The sequence below is a fragment of the Oreochromis aureus genome, linkage group 20 (genome assembly GCF_013358895.1).
Source record: "Oreochromis aureus strain Israel breed Guangdong linkage group 20, ZZ_aureus, whole genome shotgun sequence".
Lineage (NCBI taxonomy): Eukaryota > Metazoa > Chordata > Actinopteri > Cichliformes > Cichlidae > Oreochromis > Oreochromis aureus.
Window position 1 is genome coordinate 18,903,637 of NC_052961.1, and position 22,808 is coordinate 18,926,444.

Consider the following 22,808-nt stretch of genomic DNA (forward strand, 5'->3'; position numbering starts at 1 on the left):
TCTTCTCCTCAGCCCGGAGAGATCATCTCTAGGCTCTCTGCATCTGCAGGCTGTGGTCTGGAGACCACAGTGGTCTTTTAATAGCCATGGGAGGCCAATATCATTAGATAAGATAAGCTTTATTGTCCCTTAGGGTAATTTTATCAAGCCATTCCAGTCACCGAGACTATTCTAGTGCCAGCGTCCGGTGGCAGAGTCTATCTGTGTCCTGGATGCCAGGCTGAGAGCATTCCAGTTCAAGAGTATGACAGGCAAACCATTACTCTTTGCTGCTGGCAGGCAGCAGGAAGAGAAGAGAGCGGCTATACTAACTGAGGGGACAAATAAAGCATCAAACAACACAGAGGGTTTAAAGGATACATCATTTTTTTGGTCAGCTTAGATCCTTTCCTGTTTGGTTATTGGCACAGTAGGTTAGGATTACTCACTAAATTAATTGCTGCGTTTAGGAATTTTTTTGAATTGGGTAGCTTAGCTAACACAAACAGTAAGATGCAGAATAGCCAAAGTAAACAAACCTAAAGTAGGACGCAATTTTGTAAAGATCCGTCACATTTTAGAGACTGCACTCCTCATCTCGACGAAAGGTTTTGGAAGTGGTTGCATTTGGTTTTCCAGTGCAGCAAGGAATTATTTCACGATTACTGACATTACAGGTGTGCCAGCGTGTTCTGACTTCCAAATAAAGAAGCCCCCCCTTTTCCCACGTTGTAGCAGCACTTGCCATGTTTCCAGTTCTCGGCAATTAACTTAGTGGGCTATTATCAAAATCAATACAAACAATGGCCAAAGCTGTAACATAAAATCTAGGCTGTAGTAAATCAGAGTTATCCTTTAATCCCGCAAGGCCAAGTAGCCTGACTTGGATCACTGGTTTGAGAGGAGCTTTGTGGTAAAGTCACAAGGTACAAGCGCTGCTCAGATGGAGCTAAATTTTCTTTAAAAAGCAGAGACCTTTCAAACTGGTATAATGAAAAACGCTGCTGTAAGTGTCTTAGGACTTTTCTCTCTCTCTCTCTCTCTTTTTGTTTTGTTTTGTTTTTTTTTACAGTTTTTTACACATTTTCTAAATTTTGTAAGTGTTTTTTTCTTTTAAACACTTGTTCTATGTTGTCTCTGTGTCACGCTCTCTAAACTCCTGTGTCTCAGTACTGACAGTTAAAAAGATTTATAAAGCTTATGTCCTGGCTGTAATGCGTGTCAGTCTGAGCTCTGGTAGCCAAATGACAACAACTCTGAGAATAGAGAATGAACTCCGGTTACATATATATCCGTGAACACTCATGCTAGAGGTACATAGGCAGAACTTAAGCTTACACTGAAGAGAGATTTGAATGTTTAGCGAGACAGTGGGGAGGAAGACGCTGACTTAAACTGGTAGATTTAGGAGAGAAAGAAATGTATAAGGTTACCCAGAGACCTGGCGGGCATGTTTATCAGCAGATCTTAATCTGAGCAAAACTATGTTCCCCACAATTCATCATCATTACCCGCCCCGTGTGGCACATCTCTTTGACTGCCCTGCATCCACCTCCCCCCTCCCTTGACCACCTCCGATACAGGCGTCCTGTTGGTGGGAATCTAGCCAGAGATCCACCTTGGGGGTGGTCTGGGTGTCGTCCATGCGATCTGTTTTGCACACATATTCACATGTACATACCTGCACGCTTGTATAGCACCCTATCACTGCTCCCTGAACTAGCCTATCACCTGTCTGGTAAAACCCTCAGCACGTTGGCGGCCCTTCCTACTGTGTCACTCACCGATCATGACCAATGGATCCCAACATACAAGTGTTTGTGTATGTGTGCAGTGGGATGAGTTTACGCCTCGAGGCCAGAAGAACCTGTTTTTTGGGTTTTGTTTTTTTTTTCTCTTGCAGGTTTAATGGGAGTCTAGTAAGGTCAGGGGTCATGAAGTTTAGGTGTATTAACAGAAAAGCTCTGGCACTGTGAATGACCAGCAGCGATTTGGCGCCTTTTGACACCTCCTAAACATTAAGAGCTCGCTCATGTAGCTAAGCTCTCCTCAGGCTGGCCAGCAATGAGGTAAAGCTATTCAGGAGAACACCTGCTTTGCTGGATTTAAATCTGGCCTGCAGTGAGCTGCACACTCTTGTCAACTCTTCCACTCATCTTTTATTCTTTTGCTCTGCCTCTATTTGATGTGGTGGGTGTCAGCCATTAGGTATTACATGGTGTAGCTTTGCAGAAACACTATTGGATTGGAGGGCCTTTGGGAGCACCAGGAGGTGCAGATTTGTTAGGGAGCTCAAACTAATATTTACGTGACCTCCTGAGACCTGCCTGAGGAGTGTAAAGACAGAAAGGGAGGAAAAAAGCATGAGTATAAATTGATGTGTGCTTTAAGTGGAAAAAAAGGGATTATGACATTAAAGATTTATCTGCTGAGATCCACTGCAACTGGACCTCCACCCCCCAAATTGTCCAATTTTTCACTAACTGCTGCCTTTGCTCTGCCGTTCATGTAGCTGAGTGACTGCGATGCATTTTGGTACAGCAGTGCAACGCAAAAACTATAGAGACAACTGCAGTCTTAGCAACATATTGGTCTGAGAGACTTGCCAAATCAATTCTGGCAAGAAACTTTAATTTTTCCAGCAGTTCCTCTAAACTTTTTCAGCATTCACGCGCACTGTTGTAGATACAATATTTCCCTTGCTTCTGCAATTTGCTCCAACAACTGACACATACAAGCATATGTCAGTGGACCTAAAGGAATTTTCCAGAGCAGAAAGCTTGTTTGACCTGGTCCATCATCAATTTGTCATCACTAATATATTCGTGATTTAACTACCGACTGCTGGGCCAGAAGTCAAGCTTAGTGTTGGCTTGAAGAATACACAGGCGAGAGTTCAGTGCTGAGCCGGAGTCAGACAGTTAGAGAGTTAGTCACTGTGAATTTTTCACCGTACAAGGTGTGGGCCGCAATGTGACGAGGTTTGTATATGTGTGTGACAGTGAGAGTGTGTTTATCTCCCTCCCTGTGTGGGAATTTACAGACACACCTTGCAAGGCACAAACAACAGTGACCTGGAAAAATAGCCGAAATTCCACCAACATACCAGGAAATCTGGGGGTTTGGGCTGACAATACACACGCAAGACAGAGGTGTGGGAAACGAGAGAGCTACAGGGTCAGGGTTAAACTGTGTAGGCCTCACAGATACAGATACCAATGAGTGATACCAGCTGACACACGCTGATGCTGACACTAACATTGATACCATGGCTACCTGAGTGGCATTGACAGATAGCGCCGAGCCATCCTGGAGCGCACACAGAATCACGACTTCTAATTAGCATGTGATGTGCCAAAAAGCGATCCTTGTTCCTCAAACTTCTGCAAGTGGGAACAAATATTTAGTGTTACAAGTGTTACAAACCGTCCAATCTGATCTTAGTAAAAGTCCCTTTTTTGTTGAGGTAAAGTAGTTTAACTACACATTTAATCTCTGGGATATCTAATTATCATAAAAAGAAGTGCAATTTCAATAATCCCAGTTTTTCTACATGATAAAGAATTGCTTTATCATGCAGTGTCGTGGTTGAGCTGAGAGAAATTTGTTAGTAGGACTCTGTTTAAAATTACAGAAAGGTTCTGGTACCTCATTGGCCACATTGTCCTGTGATTAGAAAAAGTTTCTGTTAATTCACAGAAAAATTACTATTTATTTATTTATTTTATTGGTGAAAAACAAATTTATATAGCCAAAAGTGGAAAAACATGACATATTTCCTCATTTATTGGAGATTATGTATCGGAATTTCAGGAGCAGGACCACGCCTCCAAACACGCTCCTTCCGGTTGTCATCTATATAGGTTCCCCTAGTTCTGCAAGCTTTTCATTCTCATTTACGTGCCGCACCCTCCCTCCCTCCTTGTTCTCAATTCTTTAACTTCTTCACTCCTATTTAGTACACGGGGATCTTCGAGGCCTTCCCGAAACCGCAGCTCGGTTCATGTCCAAACATTCACCTTTACCTACTAAAACGCTGTCAAACCTAAAATGAGGACGTGGGCCCAGCTAGTGAAATTGATTATATGTTACTTAATCACTTTGGTGTAGTATGAATGTCCATGTGGGCATTTAACAGCAGGAAAGACTGAAAAACATATTAAACATAAAGTTTAAAATCCAAACTTTATGCCCTCCTCGACATTTTTTAAAGTCGTTCAGCTGGGTCAGATTGGAGTTTTTGCTGGGCCAATTCTGGCCCCTGGGCCTTATGTTGGACACCTTTTTAAAGGATCTCAATAACAATGTTAAGTGGCAAGAAAGTAAAAGCATCTACTGGAGTGTCTACCTGTACTCAAACATGTTCACAACTGTGTGTTTGTTGATGCTTAGAGTGGTGTAGATGTGTTTATCGAGTCACTGGAGTCAACATCCCTCTGTCAGTCTCTTATGCTCCTCACCTTGAAAAACACAAACCACTGAAGATACACACAAATTCAGCCATGTGACAGATCCCAAACGCTGACCACACAAACAAACACTCTCCATGTGGAATGTGGGAGGCTGTTGTTTGTGTTTTGAGGTGCACATTTATCCAGTGTTCTTTCCCCAAACACTCTGTAAATTTGCATTGGCACAGAAGTTGGTCCATACACACAATTACAGAAACCTGACATTATCTTTAGTTTTATATCTGTTTTATTTTTCCAACCGTTCTGCTGGCATCTACAGCCATTTGCAGAAGCAGCGAGCCTCCCTGCTTCCCCTGTCATGATTTCACCTTCTACCCACATTGAGACAGTTGATCAGGAGCAAGGACACGGTACAGTAGCCCCTATCGCTCAGTAAACAGTGGTAAACAGAGCAAGCGCTCGGCATGAAATGGAGGAATACTGCACACAAAACATTTACATAGAGCTGCCACAGGAACAATATCATTTCAGTTTTACAATAAAGTGCTGGTCTAACAAAAACAACTGACGGAAACTCATCTGTCCCTCTCCCTGTTCGGAGTGACTTGTTTATGCTCTGGCCTCCCACTCTGTGTAAGGAGATAATTCAATCAAGTATAATAGAGCTTTCACACGAGCTTAACCCAGCTTTAATCCTAATGCGGCCGGACCAAACCTGGAGCCTGATCTCATATATCTAGCATTTCATCCTGTACCACATCAGCAGATGAGAGGTTTTAAAGTTACTGTTCATAATTTGACATTTTTTAATGAAAATCAGAGGATGTGTTTTTACTGCTAAACAGTGAATCAGTTTAATGTTGTTCTAAATTAACATTCATGGTTTATTTGGAAATTTAAAAAAAAAAAACACAACACAAAAAAGTTCATAAAGACACTAAAGTAGTGTGGAAAAGATGACATCATAAAGCAGTACAACAACCTGCATTATTGCAGATAAAGGTTTAGGTGGAAAATAGAAGCTATGTATTGTGACTGGTGCCCCAATGCCTGAAAGAGTGGTGGTATTTTAAATTGCACCCAGTCTGCCACAGAGGCAGGGGCACACCACACCTTCTTTTGGCAATACTCCATTGTGTCTACATCTCTCTCCAGTAACTACAGCCAACTACTGACATTGTTTTGATCCATCTCAGAATGGAAAACTGTTCCTCTCGTGCAGAGATTGTAGGAGCAGCCAGCAGCACTATAGTTAGTATACATTATGCATAACACATGGAACTTATGAATGTGTTGTATATACATTGTTCATGCACAGACCCATGCCCATAGTGTTACATGCAACCGATAAATTATCTAAAAGAACAATTCTTCTTATCCACCATATATGTTTCACAGTTGCAAAACCTGTGCAGCAGCATGCAAGTTCACTAAATCACCAGATCCTCTATTCAAACACATGTGCTATATGCAAACACTAAAACTGGGTCATAGAATTGAATTTATGGCATCTGCATGATGGACGCCTCGATATTACGGTAAAGAAAGCTGCAAGCTAGAAAATTATTTGAGAGATATCATAAACGTTTTCTAGAGGCGTAGATGTCAACTGCAGATGACTTTTATGCATGCACGTGTTAAACACGAGAGGGTAGCGTGATTTTGTACAATGCTAAGATAAAGCGCACTCACATCTTCATTACTGGCTAAGAGATCCAAATCTATCAAGTGTTTGAACTGGGATAGTTTAGAGGAGAGTAAACAACAGTCTAATGTGTTTATCAGACACTAAAGCACACACCAACAGCTGTTTACCACACAGAGAGCCAAAACGCATACAACAACAGCACCAAGAACATGTAGTCTGACGGCACTGTGCAGTATAAGTGAAAGGTGATGTTGAAGGGGGTTTGCCTTTGAAATGTTTGGGAGAATGTGAAAGTATAATTACCCCCCATGTGAATATCCAGCTGCTGCAATATACCACTATCGTTTAAACAGAGAAAAGGAGAGTGAGACCTTAAAATTTCCTACTCTATAGTACCAGTCAATCAACAAATTACTTAATGCATTTTGACAAATAAATACAATGCCAGACAAAGCAACCAGAAGTCAGAAAGTGAGACATGCAGCCATGCTTTAAAATAAAAAACTGATAAATTAACTATGCATAGAGTAAATGCTTCTTACAACTGGATTTAATGAAAAGAATGCCAGGTTAATTCAAAGACATAATTTAATTCAAGGCATGAATTTCCTAAAAGTAACCTTCTGTATGTATCATAAAAACAAAACACTAACTTTTATGGCATGAAACCATCTTCATCCATTCTGAATAATGACATGCTCCAACATACAATCTGAGCATTACTTAAAAAAAAAAACCCAAACCAAACCAGTAAGATGTTTTGGGAGCTATGCTAATTTGCTGTGAGCTGGATGAAAAAAAAAAATGGTTAAAGTCCGTATAATAAATATGCATTTTCTCCCAGTAGCCTCTTAGACTAACTGAGTTTAGTTTAATGACTTGAAATAGCTTGCATGGCATAGTTCAAAACTCATAAAACTTCACCAACCAGCCACTTCAAAGTTACGAGTCTTAACATTAAAACTTGTTTTAAGGCTGCAAGTGGAAAAATTGCATTCAATGGTGGGAAAAAAGCAACACTACCAGACACTGTTTGTGTAACCTGTGCAGCAAGCAACGATTGAAAAGTTAGAACCAAATATCTAATTAGCCAACCACATGGCAGCAACTTAGCACATTTAGGCTTGAAGACCATCAAAATTAGGAAGAAAAGTGATTTAAGTGACTTTGAAATGTTGTTGGTGCTAGATGTGCTGGTCTGAGTATATTCTGGTCTGCCGATCTACTGGGATTTTCACATCTCTGTCCATCTCTACCCGACTCTAGGGTTTACAGAGAGGTCCAAAAAAAGTGAGCAGCAGTTCTCTGGGTGAAAATTCTTTGTTGATGCCAGAGGTCAGAGGCAAATGGACTACTTTCAATTGATAAAAAGGCAGGAGTAACTCAAATAACCACTTGTTACTACCAAGGTATGGAAAAGAGCATCTCTGAATGAACAGCACATCGATCCTGGGCTACATCAGATGAACTACAGCAGCAGAAGACCACATGGGGGATATTCCATAAGGGGATGTTTTCTTGGCACAATTTGGCCCCGTATTACCACCTGAACATTTTTTTTAAGCCTACCTGAGTAATGTTATAGACCATGTCTATCCCTTTATGACTACAGTGTACCTATCTTGTAATGACTCTGTCTAGCAGGATAGATGCATCATATCACAAAGCTCAAATAATCTCAAACTGGTTTGTTGAACATGTCAGTGAGTTCATGACATTGAGTTATTGAACTGAGAGCTGGTGACTGTCCAAAAGAGCACTTTTGAGATGAGGTTAAATGGGAGTTTGCATCATGGATGGCCAGCTGACAAGTTTGCAGCAACTGCTTGATGCTATTATGTCAATGTGGACCAAAATCAGCGCCCTGTTGAATCTATGCAAAGAAGAATCAAGACGGTTCTGAAGCCAAAAGGGTGTCCACCCTGAAGTTGTACCTAATAAAGAGGTCAGTAAGTGTATGGATGGATAAAATCTTCTTTAGTTCAACAATCTGTCTCAGGTTATTTATATTCTTAAGCAACATTTGACAGCAGACTACATTACTAACATAGTTAGTGTTAGTAATTCTCTTTTGTCCTCTTCAGGAGGCAATCCAATATTTAAATGTTTCTTTTTTTTAAGCAAATAATAAAATATTTTTTTCATGCCGGTTTTGACAGCATCTTGTTTGTCTAAACTGTACATACACAACTTGCTTTGGTTACATGGAACCAGGCTATATTTTGACTGGGCTCTGTAACTTCCTGACTCTCTTTAAAACCATGTTAGCTTTTTCACATGTGGAGATTTACACAAATTAAGTCATGAGATTAAATAGCATTTGTTATTAAATTTAGTTAGTTTTATCTTCTTTGTTTAATTTGACATGCGAGGTTTAGTGTTTGTATATACTGTAGTATGTGTGCGTGTGGGGGGGTGAGTGAAGGTGGACAGTTGCAGTATTTCAAACAGCTATTTTTGTCTGTCCTGTGAGCAAGGACCTCCCACACTGCTGTTTGTAAGAATATTTTTCATGCTTAGGTTAAATAACCAGATTGTTTAACACAATCTCTGAGTGAGAGGAAGCCTGAGAAACTTTTCCTGGAGGAAAAGTATACTGGTAGTTAGGGAGAGAGGTGACGATCAATCAGACGATCAGTGTGTAGCAGTATGGCTTCATGCTGAGAAATAGCACTCGCGATGTGACGCTTGCTTTGAGAGTGTTTATGGAGAAGTACAAAGAAGGTAAGAAGGAGTTGCGCTCTGTCTTTGTGGATCTAGAGAAAGCATATAATAGGGAGCCAAAACAGGAGCTGTGGTACCATCAGGAGTGGGACAGAAGTATGTGAGGGCGGTGCAGGACATGTATGAGGACAGCGAGACAGGGGTGATGTGTGCAGTCGGAGTGACAGATGGGTTCAAGGTGGGGGTGGGATTACATCAGTGATCTGATCAGAGCCCCACCTTGTTTGACATGGTGACAGATGAGGTCAGATTGACAGACAAGGTCAGGCAAGAGCATCCTTGGACTATGATGTTTGCAGATGACATTATGAACTGTAGTCAGAGGAGGGAGCAGGTGAAAGAGAGTGAAGACGGAAAGAACAGAGGAAGTGAAGGTGGATGAGTTTAATTTCCTGGGGTCAATGGACAGAGCCCAAGAGAGGTAAAAATGAGAGAGCAGACAGGGTGGAAATAGTGGAGACAAGTGTCAGGGGTGATTTGTGACAGAAGGACAGATGGTACTGAGATCTTCAATTATGCAGTTTGGAGATATTGGCACCAACAAAAGGACATGAGCCTGAGCTGAAAATGCTGAAATTTCCATTGGGAGTGACCCAAATGGAAAGGATTGAGCAGTTTGGAGACAAAGAGAGAAAGATAAGGCTGAGATGGTTTGGATATGGGCAGAACAAGGATAGTGGGTATATTAGGCAAGGCTGTTGAAGATGGAACTGCTAGGCAGGGAGAAAAGAGGGAGACCAAAGGGAAGATCCATGGATTTAGTAAAGGAGGATGTTGGTGACAGAGAACGACTCTAGGCATTGGTTATGGAGGCAGATGATCCACTATGGCGACCCGTACAGGGACCAATCAAGAGTGAGGAAGATTAAAAAGAAAGTACTAACTTTTTAAGATTGACATTTTATTTTACAAATTAGAGATCAGAGGGATCCTGGATGGCATAAAGAGCATTTTTGTGGCATTTACTGTATGTTATCAAATCTGTTTCAGTCACATATTTTCTGTAGGATATGATGGTTTGCTGGATTTTTTTTTATAGCTGACTGAATCTCTTTCCCTTTCTCTTTCTCAATATGTAAGAAGGGACCATATGTAAGAAGAAAGAGGCCAATAAAATCTCAGACACAGCACATCCATGTCATATATCATATTATGTGATTAATATGAAAATCCAAAATGCAAAACTGGTGTAAATTAATCAATCCATAAATCTATTATAAATCTTGTGGGTGTGATATGTACCCTGTTTTGCAAATATGAGTGGAATCTGCATGCCATGTGTGCAGTTACCCAAGAACCAAGCTACAAGTGATGAAAAATCAATAAATCAGAAGCAACGTTACAAAATCTGATACGGTACTCTGCACTTGATTAGAAAAGTTTTAATATGTGCAGTAATTCACCGGAGGACTGGTTGGGAATCTTAGAGCAGACCATGTTCAGATAGTCTGATAAATGCTATCTGCTAAAGTCTGCATAGATTGCTAAGGCTGGTTTCCATAGCACCAAGGATTCTTCATTCATGCCCCTTTCAGGCCCTGTGTGTATACTGTCACGTCAGAAATAAAGCAGTATCATCTGGCATCTCCAGACATCATTATCACAACCATCGACTATCCAGTCCTCACACACAAACGCGATCATTACCTTTAGCGATATGCAGCACTCTGACAACTGTAAGGACGGTGGTAGGTTGAGGGGGTCTGAGTGTGGGACTGAGCCCAGAAGAAAGAGGCCTCTCTGGTGTGAGGAGGGCAGGATCAGTGTGGCACTCAGCCCTGTCTGGATCCAGTAGTGAGTGTGATGCGAGAGGGGATGGTAGGAGATAAGTCCACTTCACCAAACTCAATGGGACACTTCAGCAGAGGCACAGCTCTCACCCTGAGCACCGTCTGTCTGAGAGTATGAAGGACAGAGACTTTAATTTGATTACAACAAAATTCAAATGAAAAACTGCTCACTTGTGTTAGTTTGCATAGTCATTTATGGTCTGAGTAGCAGCATATAGTCCAGTGATGGTGCATCTAATGAAGGCAGCATCACTGCAGAGGATATTTCATTTGTATAGGTAGGTACAAGCATTTAAGTGTGTGTGTGTGTGTGTGTGTGTGTGTGACAGAGATAGATTAGGTGTCTGAGAGGGACAGATGGCCTTACAACCAACCTCCACTCACTCATTGAGTGAGATAAAGAGCCACATTCTCTCTCTCTCTCTCTCTCTCACACACACACACACACACACACACACACACACACACACACACACACACACACACACACACACTCCATTGCTGGCATCCAACCAATTGTGTGGAGAAATAACTCAACCCTTAACATGAACAAATAAGTGTGGATATTAGGCCTGCGCTGGGTCCGCTGAAAAATTGTAGATTCATCACAAGCTTCAAACAAACAGATTAGAAGAAGACCGTTGTGGTATTCAAATGGACTTATAGGATTTGTCCGTGTATATACTCGGCCGAGCTGTGTGAGATTCGGGAGGGTTAGCAAGTATGAGTGTGTGTGTGTGTGTGTCTGTGTGTGTGCCAAAACAGTGACAGGACATTCTTCTACAAACAGGTTTTCAACAAGCTCTTATCTCTCTTCTGCTCTCTCCTCATCCATCCCCTTGTTTCGTCCTCTCGTCTGCTGGAAGAAACGCCTTTTGATTACATTTCAATCACAAATACGCTTGCAAAATGCAGCCTATTTCTCAGGAAGACAGCATTATAATAGGTAGACGCTTAAACCAGATATAGGACAAATGACAGACAAAGTCAAGCAGCATTATTGGTTTGTGAGCGTTTTGGGAAGGTCTGTGTTTCCGGGTGACCCCAGTGGCCCAGTCTGCCTGTCTATTAGAGCCGGGGCTATTAGACCATCAGAAAGTGGGAGCATCCCCTCTTGCCATGGTGATAAGATCAAGGCATTCCGACAGCCAAAGCGGTCATTACCCTGCGCTCTAGCCCATAATGTTCCTCTATTAAAACACCCTGTTGCCATGGAAATGCAGCTGTGGCCATTTAAGTCATTTCTTGGCCCTGCTGTCTCTCTGGGTCATTGACACACACGCACACAAACACACAATGCACTGACATGTCGACTGATAAACATTTACACATGCACGCTGCTATCTGGGGCACTGTTTCCCTCCAACACGCACAGCAGAAACACGCACAAGTCCTGCTGTCTGGGCGTCTGGCTCATGTGGGGTCACGGCTGACCGGGCAGGAAGATGGTGAACATGGATGTCAGACGGTACAGTAAAACAGCCTGGAAGGCGGAGCCATTGTTACAGAATTTGGCTTCAAACACAGTCACAAACATAGTCAAGTAGACGGATAGGAGGCTGACAGAAACACACACGACAGATGCGTGCACAACACAAACACTGATCAGAGTAAACAAACACGTCGGGATGTTCAGAAGATTTTGTGTCAAACAAAGCCGACCCCCCTGTTCCACTAATCCTCGTGTGGCCACTTCCAGACTTTGGTGTCATCAGTAGACACCTCCTACGCTTGCACACACTTACAAACACACACACCAAATAATTCTTATAAACCACCAAACTCGACATCTTCCAGAAAAGCTTACCTAACCCTACTTAATGAGCATACTGTAAAGCTCAGGTTTATTGAATTCAGTTCATCTCTGTTGTGCTTTTTTTTTAAATGCACCAACTTTCAGAGTTTTGCACTTAGTTTAGTTGTTCTTAGCCCTTCTTGGGGTAAGGAATAACATTATAGTCTGTGTGGTGAGGGTTCATCAATAGCCCTTCTTGTTCTGCTACCTTAGGCTCAAAATCCTGAAAAACAGAACCATAAGCTAAATCTAGAATAGTTATCATTGATCATCAGATCCTCCTTCTGCTTGTGTCTTAATATCCCACCTTAAGAAACATCTAAATGGATTTGACAGGTTTAACAATTTCTAGTTCATGTGATATTTTCTGTGCCTTCAATGTAATTTATTTTAATACAAAAGCACCTCATTCTACCAATCACACGGGTGATATGCTGAATGAAACTTGTTGTAAAAAGTGCTTTGAATTCCATTTTTTAAAATGCTATATAAATACCAGTCCATTTGCCATGGTGGTCTCGAGCAGTAGTTCTCCAGGTTTTCTTTGGACATTTCGGACCTGACGATTTTCAAAGGAATTTGTTTGTTTGTTAAGTCACTTAACACTGACCAAGCATGAAAAACAAATTTAGCTCAAGGGACGAAGTAGAGTTGTGTCGACACATAATGCATAACCGCATATTTTTCCCCATGTCTTCAGCTGAATTTAGGAAAAGGGACAAAAGAAGAATACAAAAGAACAGGAACTTAAAAAACTATCTACAGCAGATGAACAGTGTCTGGAATTCATGTACTTAAGAAAACAATCTACTGTTTGCTGAAGCCTCATCAAGACGGTCTCAATGGAAGGGCGGATGTCAAGAAGTCATTCTTAAGGAAGGGAAACAGGAAGAAAGGCTTAAGTATGCCAAGTTACACAAGAACTGGACTGAAAATCAGCACCAGGTCTTTTGAATTGATGAATCTAAATATTAAATTTTTGATTCAAATTGTTCTGAATATGGATGGAGGAGGTCAGGAGAGACTTACAAGGTGGATGTCTACAGCCATCTGTAAAGCACGGTGGAGGTGTTGTCATAGTTTGGGGCTACATTTAAGCCAGTTGTGTTTAGGATTTTGTCAGGTCAAAGTGTGGTATTGCATGAATCAAACATCAGACACTATAAAGTGTGTCTGATGATTGGCGATGATCCCAAACATGCTGCCAATGAAGTAAAAGTATAGATAGATAGAAAAACACAATGGGATGCAGTCAGTCATGGATTGGTCTTCCAAGAGCATGGACAAAACAATTATTGAAGCAAAGTATGAACATCGTGACAGAAGACACGATAAAAGTCAGCCAGTATCCAAAGAACAGCTTTGAATGTCCTTCTCCAAAAAACCTATAAACTATACCTGAAGTCTACTTCAAGCTATATTAAAGAATAAAGGTGGTCATACCAAATATTCACTTTCAAAATAAATCACAGGATCGTCTTGATACATTCTCAATCATCCTGAAAATCTACTTTGAAGCTATATTAAAGAATAAATCCAAGTGACTTCTTCAGTCTCAGCTGGTCATACCAAATATTCACTTTCAAAATAAATCACAGGATCAGTTTCCAATTTTCCTATAGAAGTATAAAGAAATGAGGGGTGGCTTGAGACTTTTGCACAGCACTGCAAGAAATCTAATAGCTTAAAAAGTATTTGAACTTGACAAATACAATAAATATACCACAACAAAACATTTAAATGTTACATTTTATAAGACCCTCATTCTATGATCACTGAGCACTGCAGAAATACTCTACATGCAAGTACATGCAAGCTTAATACAACGACTTTAAACACTTCAAAACATCAAAAACACATAAATAATCTGCAGTTTGTTTTAACTGTATACTTACATTTATCAGAAATAAGGATGCTGAATATTCCAGAAAGTCAACAGTGTGTCCCTTATACAGAGCAAAAATTAGTCTGTGTTTCCTCCTAGTGGCCAAAGTTTGAATGTATGAAACTTATGAGCCCTGCCTTATCAAAGTAATTTACTACCAGCTGGGGGTCATAAAGGAATTGAACAATTCTTGCACAGTAGCCTGCATTACATTCACCAGTATAGTGATTTATGTGGGACTTTATGTGGGACTACTAGTTCAGCAAAGGTGTTTTCTATAATTATTTTTCTCCTGGCTACTGTTCTGTAACATTAGCTTGTCTTGTATCACAGTTTAATTGCTAGTTTTTTTACACAGCTGTAGAAAATACCAACATAAAATACTGCCTTGGGGGATAATCTGAACTCCTGTGGTTGAGCTAGGTGGTAGCTTAGCTAGCTGTTTTTATTAATTACTTTACCAGCTGTACAAGCTAACTATTGTCAGATTTATGTAGCTTACCCAGGTTACAGCTAAGGTGCTAATAATAGCACTATTGCTAGAAAATTCATATAAAGTAGAAATGCCAAATAACATAACTGCTAACTTGCGCAATCATACTGGCATGCACTTACCTACATCTTTATCAGGTACATATGTTCAGCTACTCATCATGGAAAAAAACGAATCAGCCAATCACAAAGCAGGACCTCAAGTCGCTTAAGACCAGTACACATTCTCAGGACAGCCTGCTGAAGTTAAACTGAGCATCAACTGAACAAAAGTCATTTTTAAGTGACTTTGAATGTGGCATGGTTGTTGATGTCAGAAGGGCTGGTCGGAATATTTAAGAAACTGCTGATCCATTGTGATTTCCCAACAGAACCATCTCTAGGGATTATAGATAATGGTCCTAAAATATGTATCCAATAAACAGCAGTTTTCTGTCTAAAAATGAGGTCTGAAGAAAACGGGCAGACTGCTTTGAGGTGATAGAATGGAAACAGTAAATTTAATAATCACTCTTTACAACTAAGGTATGCAGAAGAGCATCTCTGAATGTGCAACATGTAGAATCTTGAAGCTACAGCAGTGGAAGACCACACCAGGTGCCACTCCTGGAAATTAAGGCTATAGTTCACACAGGCTCACCAAAACGGGACAACAGAAGTGGATAGATACATAAGATTAGAAATACGTTCTTGGCACACCTTTAGCCTCTCTGTGTCAACTAAGCATTGTTAAAATGTCACAGGCTACCTGAGTACTGTTGCTGATAATGTCTATCTTTTGATAATTACAGTCTACCCACGTCACAAAGCTCATATCATTTCAAACTGGTTTCTTCAACATGACAGGTTACTGTACTAAAATGCCTTCCACAACTATATAACATCAAGCAGCATTGATTTTTGTTTTTGTTTTTCATGTCAAAGCACAAAGAGAAAAGGCTTTTAATTAACAGTTGATTCCTACAGGAAGAGCCAATAGCAAGTCAACCTATACTGATATATACCATATGATATCTCACTGAAGGTCATGAAATAGTCACAATATACTGGCACCACCAGGTTTGACATCCCTCTTTTTCTGTTTTTTGCTCTTCCTCACCCTCCAATTTTTTATGCTTTCCCATTCTTTCTTCTCTTCTTCCAGATATTTGTAGTTGTACCAAATTTCTCTGTTTTCTTTATTACATTTTTGCTACATTCTCCTCTGGTTGATTGTAATTTTCCTCCCTGTCTTTATGCTCATTCTGCAGTTCTTCATTTTGTGTTTGTCTTTTCAAATTCTTCTTTGTCAGAATTGGTCCCTTTGTACCAGAAATCATATCTCTGCACTGGATCATTTGGTGTGTACGATCTCTTGGGGTACAGCTTTCCTTTCAACAGACTTCACATACCCTTTGGAGCCAAGGTGTACCTCAGACTTATTGCTGAGACTTAGTGTCCCAATGAAGAGGTTTAAACAAATCCTATGTATTTTGGATAGAGTCACAAACAAAAAACACAAACACACTTTGTCCACACAGCAAACAGGATCAATTTAAAAAATCCATATCTTGAATGAAATCTATTAATTATAAGGCCTCATCTACTGTAAATATACCATTCACCTTTATCTTTTTATGGTATTCTTTCTGAAACATGAATCTAATACAAGGGGATCCACATATATGAAACACATGTATGTGTACTACACTCTAGTCCTGGCCCGACTTCCTGTCCATTTTCAGCTTAAGAGTTTACTGATTGCTTTTAAGGCTCGTAATGGACAGACCCCAGTTTATATCACTAGTGTCATTTGTTTATGTTCAGCTCCCAGGTCTCTCAGATTTACTGGCAAAAATCTCTTACATGTCCTAAGGTCAGGCCTCAAACGAAAAGGTGACAGACCTTTGCAGCTGCTGCTCCACGTTTGTGAAATTGGCTACAGCTTAACATAAAAGGAGTACCCTTCATCTCTGCTTTTGAGACTAGGCTCAAAACTCATCTTTATTCTCTGTCCTTTCCATCCCACTTATCTCCTGTTTGCTGTTACCTCTGTAACTCTGTCTCCTGCTGTCCTCTGGTGTAGTTGTTATTCATTTGGCTAATGCCGATGGCCTCTTAATTCTGTGTCCATGTTCTACATAATTACATGCATTTGTGTATATAGGTAATCAGCGAAAGCTTTGTTTAAATGTTCTTTATAAATACATTTGACTTAAATCTATTGATAATAACAGACAAATTAGAAATGTATTTCATTATTTGAGTGAACAACAAAAAATAATTTTCAAACTTAAATAAAAATAAAATAATAGTCCATGAATAAAGACTATTGAACTGTTGCTTCAGCATTTAATGGGTAAATCACAATAAGAGTCTTAAATAAAGTAGTAGTCTGTTAACTTTCTGTGCTGTTTTTCACAAATGTGCAAATGTTCTCATCTCTCTCCTTTGTGGTTCATGTATGTCAGCCAAACACCTCTAACACATCTACTTTTGATTATTTGGATTTTATGTTGGTTTTATCTAAATCTGACATTTTGGTGTCAAAAATGGAAATCTAAGTATTCTTCTATTTTCTACCACTTACACGGGCAACCTGTCATTCGTATTTAATTGCTACAGTTAAATACTTTAAACCTAAATCAGCAAAAAAAAAAAATGGTAATAGTAGTTTATTGTGGGTCTGCACTTCTGTGTGTATATAAGACCAAAGCAAACACACTTCAAGCCTGACACACATTGACCTAAGGGTTCCTGTGGGGCCCTTGAGTACATGTGCTTTATTTTAGGCGAGCAAACTGCACCACCATGTGAACCCACAGCAGCACTACAACTAAAGTACTAACTGGTCATCTTTTTTTGAAGACTAATTAGGTGTCATTGCATTTTTTTAAAATCACATCACATAAACACATCTACCAGACAATAGCTCACTTAATTTAATTGTTTTATTGTAAGTTATTGTGTAAAGTTCATATGTAAATTGAATTAAAATGAATGAAAATGCAAGTCTGTTGGCTGAATAATCTAGAAGTGCACTGGTGCTGATTTTAATAGCAAAGGTTAAGTGCAGAGCTGTAGTAGCTACAGAGGGACAAAGCTGCTGAGCCACACCATGAAGTTATAGGAATGAGTTGATGAAGGTAGGTTAAGAAGAGAAGTGACAATCAGTGAGCAGCAGTATGGCTTCATGCTAAGAGAAAACACCACAGATGCAATGTGTGGAGTTGCAGTGTGTCTTTAAAGATCTATGGAAAACAGATGATGGTGCCAAGAGAGTAGCTGTGGTTCTGTATGTGAGGGTGGTGCAGGACATGTATGAGGACAGTGAGACAGTAGTGATATGTGCAGTGGGAATGATAGATGGCTTTGAGGTGGGGGTTGTCCCGATTCATTTTTGATGTGCTGAGAATAAACAACCAATACTCAGAGCAGGTCCAGCCAACAACAATGATTTATTAAGCACATGCATGTGGAGATGTACACAATACTACCTTCTGTGTTGATCTCAAAAAGGAAGCACACAGGCTCCACTATTTTAAAGGGCTGAAGGGCTAAACCCGCCCTGTCTGCATAAGCAAAGTATATTATCCTGCAACAGTGACAGTTAAGTTCAACCCCTTCTAAGGCACTAATGTTTAAACTTCACTTACAGTCTCACAGTCTCAATCTGTTTCCTCTTATTCTCTTTTAGCAACATAAAAAATAGGCAATGTTCTCTGCAACTCTGCACAAAGCTTCCTGTTCTGCACAGTTTCAGTCTGGGTAAACAACCTAATGACCTCCGGCACAGATTATAACTGAAAGGTGGCCTCGTTATTAAATGTGTAAGACAAAATACACAGCGAATAAGCACTAGAAAATATATTTTCCTAATAGGGTGGTATTACATCAACGATCAGTGCCTCTTCTTGTTTGCAGTGGTGAATGGGTTGACTCCTGAGGTCATGCAAGTCTCAATAAACTGATGTTTTCTGGCCACATTGTGAGCTATACTGAGAACAGGAAGGAGGGGGAAAGAGCCTGGAGAAGTGGAGCAATGATTTGGAGAGAAGAGGGATGAAACTCGGTAGAAGATCACATACACTGTCACAGTGAAGACGCAAGGTGTAGAGATCAAGAATGGATGAGTTAAAATACCTGGCATCAACAATTCAAAGCACTGGAGAATGTACAAGGAAGTGAAGAAGAGAGTGCAGACAGGATGGAGACGAGTGTCAGGCTTGATATGTGACAAAAGGATGGCAACAAGTGAAAGGGAAGATTTACACGATGGTAGTAAGATCTGCTGTGATGCATGGTGTGGAGAGAGTGACACTAACAAAGACAGGAGGTGAAGCTGAAGGTGGCAGAGTTGAAGATTCTAAGACTTGTTTGGCGTGAGCAGGGTGGGCAGGGTTAGAAATGTATATATCAGAGAGAGTCAGGTTGAGCTGTGTGGAGATGAAGTTAGAAAGCCAAGGCTGAGATGATTGTGACATGCGCAGAGGAGGGATAGTGGATATAATAAACAAAGGATGGTGAATATGGAGCTGACAGGCAGGAGAAAAAAAGAGGTAGACAGAGAAAAGACTTGATGTAGTAAAGGTCTAATAGTAGAGGCCTATTCTATTACATGCTAAGGTGAGACAGAGACATCTGCTGTACCGACCCTAAAGGTAGAAGAATAAGTAAAAGAAGCAGAACACTTTAAGCTCTACATTTGAATTCATATGAAATATTTTTTAATTCCCAATCTCATGCATTTTGGGGTTTGCGGTTTCTATTTAATTTGTTGTACTTTTTTAATTTTTATTATATTTGTATATATAATAGGGAAGCACCACATAGGGCAAAGTGAAAATTGTATAACAAAAAACATATTTTTTTACACTCTTAGAACTATAAGGCGGAGAAAAGGCGACTGATTGAAACCCTCAGTTAAAGTTATCAGGCCCTATTCCATTTTCTAAAACATGCTGACTTGTTTGATCGGATTTTAGTTTGTTTCCTTTTTGGGGGGTAAGGGTATTCATAAAAAAGGGTTTACATATTTATCTAATAAGTAAAATACTCCCAGTTTGAGGTTATGAGGATACACAAATCCCTTGGAGGTTGTTTTAGCAAGGAATCAAATGTGATAAAACAAAGATGACCCTGTTGTTATATTCTGTGTCCATGTAATCTTTCAAATATGCTACATGTCCATGCACAAGGACATTGCTTCTGATAAGTACTTCCTCTGGTGACCCCATGTGAAGGAAGCAGCTGAAAGTAGCTTTTCTTTGGTTTCTTTTTTTGAACTGCAAACCAGTTGGTTATGGTAATGTACCATAGGGCACATTTGGACTCTGCACCACTTGGGGCCTAATGGGGCCTATAGTGGGCTGCCCACCTGGACTTAGGTGGGCAGCCCACTATAGGGCCCATTACTGGAGGAAAATATGGGGCACATCTGGCCCTGTGCTGTTTGGCCTAGGTGAGGACCAAATAGTGCCCAAAACCTAAAGGGTTGGCATATTGTTAGTTTACTGCAGGCCTACATGAGCCCCCATCATGGCCCCCTCTCTGCTTTGCTTAGTTTGGGCAGTCAACAGTCGACCCACATCATGGGCAACCCCACTGGGCACATCTGGGCCCTACATTTCACAACAGGACTGTGTAAAGTGCGAGTCTGCAAACCTCTCCTCTTGGCCCCACACATGCCCCAAGGGGACAGGTTTACTGGGCTCTGATTGATTACCCATCAGTTGTTTGAACTTTTCTTTGTGGCTTAATAAAACACGTATTCCTTGTGTCATGAACCACCTCAAAGCCAAGACAAAACAAAATGAAGATTTTAAGACAAGTTGTCAAGCTGACCCTGTTGTTATATTCTGTGTCCATGTAATCTTTCAAATATGCTACATGTCCATGCACAAGGACATTGCTTCTGATAAGCAATGTCTTGGCTGTATCGTGTGATCATGGAAGATGGAAAACTTATCTCTATAAAGACAAGGTCGCAAAGCATGCAGATTCCTGACATACAGTTTGCACTGTTGTTTGACCCTTTTGCAAAGATTAATGGAACTCATAAAGACAACCTGTTTGTGCAAACCTCAGTTTCTATCAGATTTTGCCAACAGAAGCTCACACATCCAAAGGAGCTTTGAAGAACATTAAATTAATTAATTAAAACTAAAAAAGAAACTCAAAACTAAACAAACAACGTGCTGCCTGCTGGAGAGAATAGAGAGAAACTGTTAGCTTCCAAGCCTTTTTAAACAGTTAGCTGAATGCCAACAGGTGTGAGCGCTCTCTACACCTCACACACCTGCCTGCCTCCTACACAACACCAGAGAGGGGAAAGATAAGAGCACACAGAGTCAGTAGGGTTGTGTATTCTGTTTTATCTCATTGTCCAAAGTTTCATTTTCAAGGTTTTCCCTTTTAATTTCTTTTGCAGTCGATTAAAGTTTCCACTGGTGCGTAAAGGCTGCACTTTGGCCTTTAAGGCAGGCAGTAGGGGCTCTTTCTTTTTGTCCTCTTTTTGTTTTTCAAGAAGTCCTCTCTCTTTGCCCTATTATCAGAAGTAGAAGAGTCACAGGGCTGTCGGTACTCCTATTTTCCCGCTTTGTACCTGGTTCAATTTTTTTCAACCACTCAAACGCATTGGGTAATGTAAAAAAGGGTTTACCTTTTATTTTTCAGAGTAATGATTAATAATTATTATTAGTTGGCTGAACTAACAGGTGTTAATGCTCAATCAACACTTAAAAATAGTATTTGCCAAGCTAAATAGGCATAAACAATCAAATCAATATCAGACCAGTACTCTTAACACAGTAAGTGGCTTGATGAGGGTTTTTATTCCACACAACTGTGTACTGAATCAGACAACTTGTTTCCTTTTTTGCAGATAGGTATCTCTGTGTGAAGTGTATGTAGTGTAAAATTAAACCATGTGAAAAAATGAGGAAGAGTCTAAGTATCCTCTTTTTTCTGTAAGACAAACGGGTTCTGCTGACAACAGAGATTGAGGAATGCGACCAGAATGTGGCTTTGTTTAGACTCATAAAAAGCAACACGGAACATCTTGTTCTGCGTGTGATGTGACTCATACAGACTGTGGTATCAAAGCTAAAAAAATCATGGTTTCTCTGGCTGAAACCTTGACGACTTAGGGCCTTCAAAAAAAAAAAAAAAAAAAAAAAGTCATGCATGTATAATTTAAAAACTCTAACTGAAAGTACTATAAACAATACACAGCACATGCTCAGCATTTCAACTCAGTCAGTTCGTCAGTTTGTCAGAGCTCAGAGTGAACTCTTGCTCAGGCAGAGTAGCCCTGTTTTAGCACTGACATGCATTCAGCACAAGACACCTCATTAACGTCTCGTATGAAAACACAGCTCCTACTAATTATTTATGTTTTCATTGAAAGACATAACACGTTCGTTTTGTCGTTTTTATCCATCTCTCCCATTTTCTTCGACCGTGCGCACAGGGCAGGCAGGGGAGGGGCCGGTTGCGTTAGAAGACTTGATTGGACAATACCGTTTCAGAACAGGAAATGACTCAATGGGCTGCTGTCAGTGTTGTCAGTGTTTGTAGGGCCGGTGCAGCCCTTACATTGACCCACAAGTGGGTCGGGCCACCGGGCAAATACCCGATATGTCAGATTACAGGTCGAGGCCTGTTTGCGAGCATGTTCATCGCTGTTATTGAATTTTCCTGGCTTTGATAAATAGGCGGTTTGTTATTACCACCTAATGGCAATGTTTTGCATATCATTTTAAGCGAATATATATCAGTTTTCCTTTCTATTCGTGATCCCACTTTAGGAGTGGGATGATGGGCCAGAGTATAAGTCGTGTTTTAAATCATAAAGCTCAATGCATGCTATACCATTAATTATGTTTCTTTTTCTATTTTTGAGTCAATAATAAAACTAAAACAAATTAAGACAAATTTAATTATGGGCATTGTGTTGACCCATTTTGATTCAAGGAAAGAAGTTCAAGGAAGGTAACCATTCAGCTTGTCTCGTGCCATTAAAATTAGTACGTGGTTTCAACACTTATTATGGAGCGAGATAACAGTCACGCAGTTGACAGTGACGTGGCAGAGACTTCCTCGT

General features: G+C 40.3%; 1 long non-coding RNA gene across 2 annotated transcripts in view; it reads right to left on the reverse strand.

Annotated features, from left to right (window-relative positions):
- Nucleotides 1–22,808, reverse strand: part of LOC120435413 — a 28,947-nt gene that overhangs the window by 4,687 nt on the left and 1,452 nt on the right. Inside the window, exons 1-2 of one of the 2 annotated variants that reach the window (XR_005609710.1) lie at nucleotides 14,849–14,953; nucleotides 10,411–10,659 (exon numbers count right to left, since the gene is read on the reverse strand). This is a non-coding gene — a long non-coding RNA (uncharacterized LOC120435413). Of the gene's footprint in view, nucleotides 1–10,410; nucleotides 10,660–14,848; nucleotides 14,954–22,808 lie in introns of those variants that run through there. The other variant, XR_005609711.1, reaches the window with a different exon arrangement.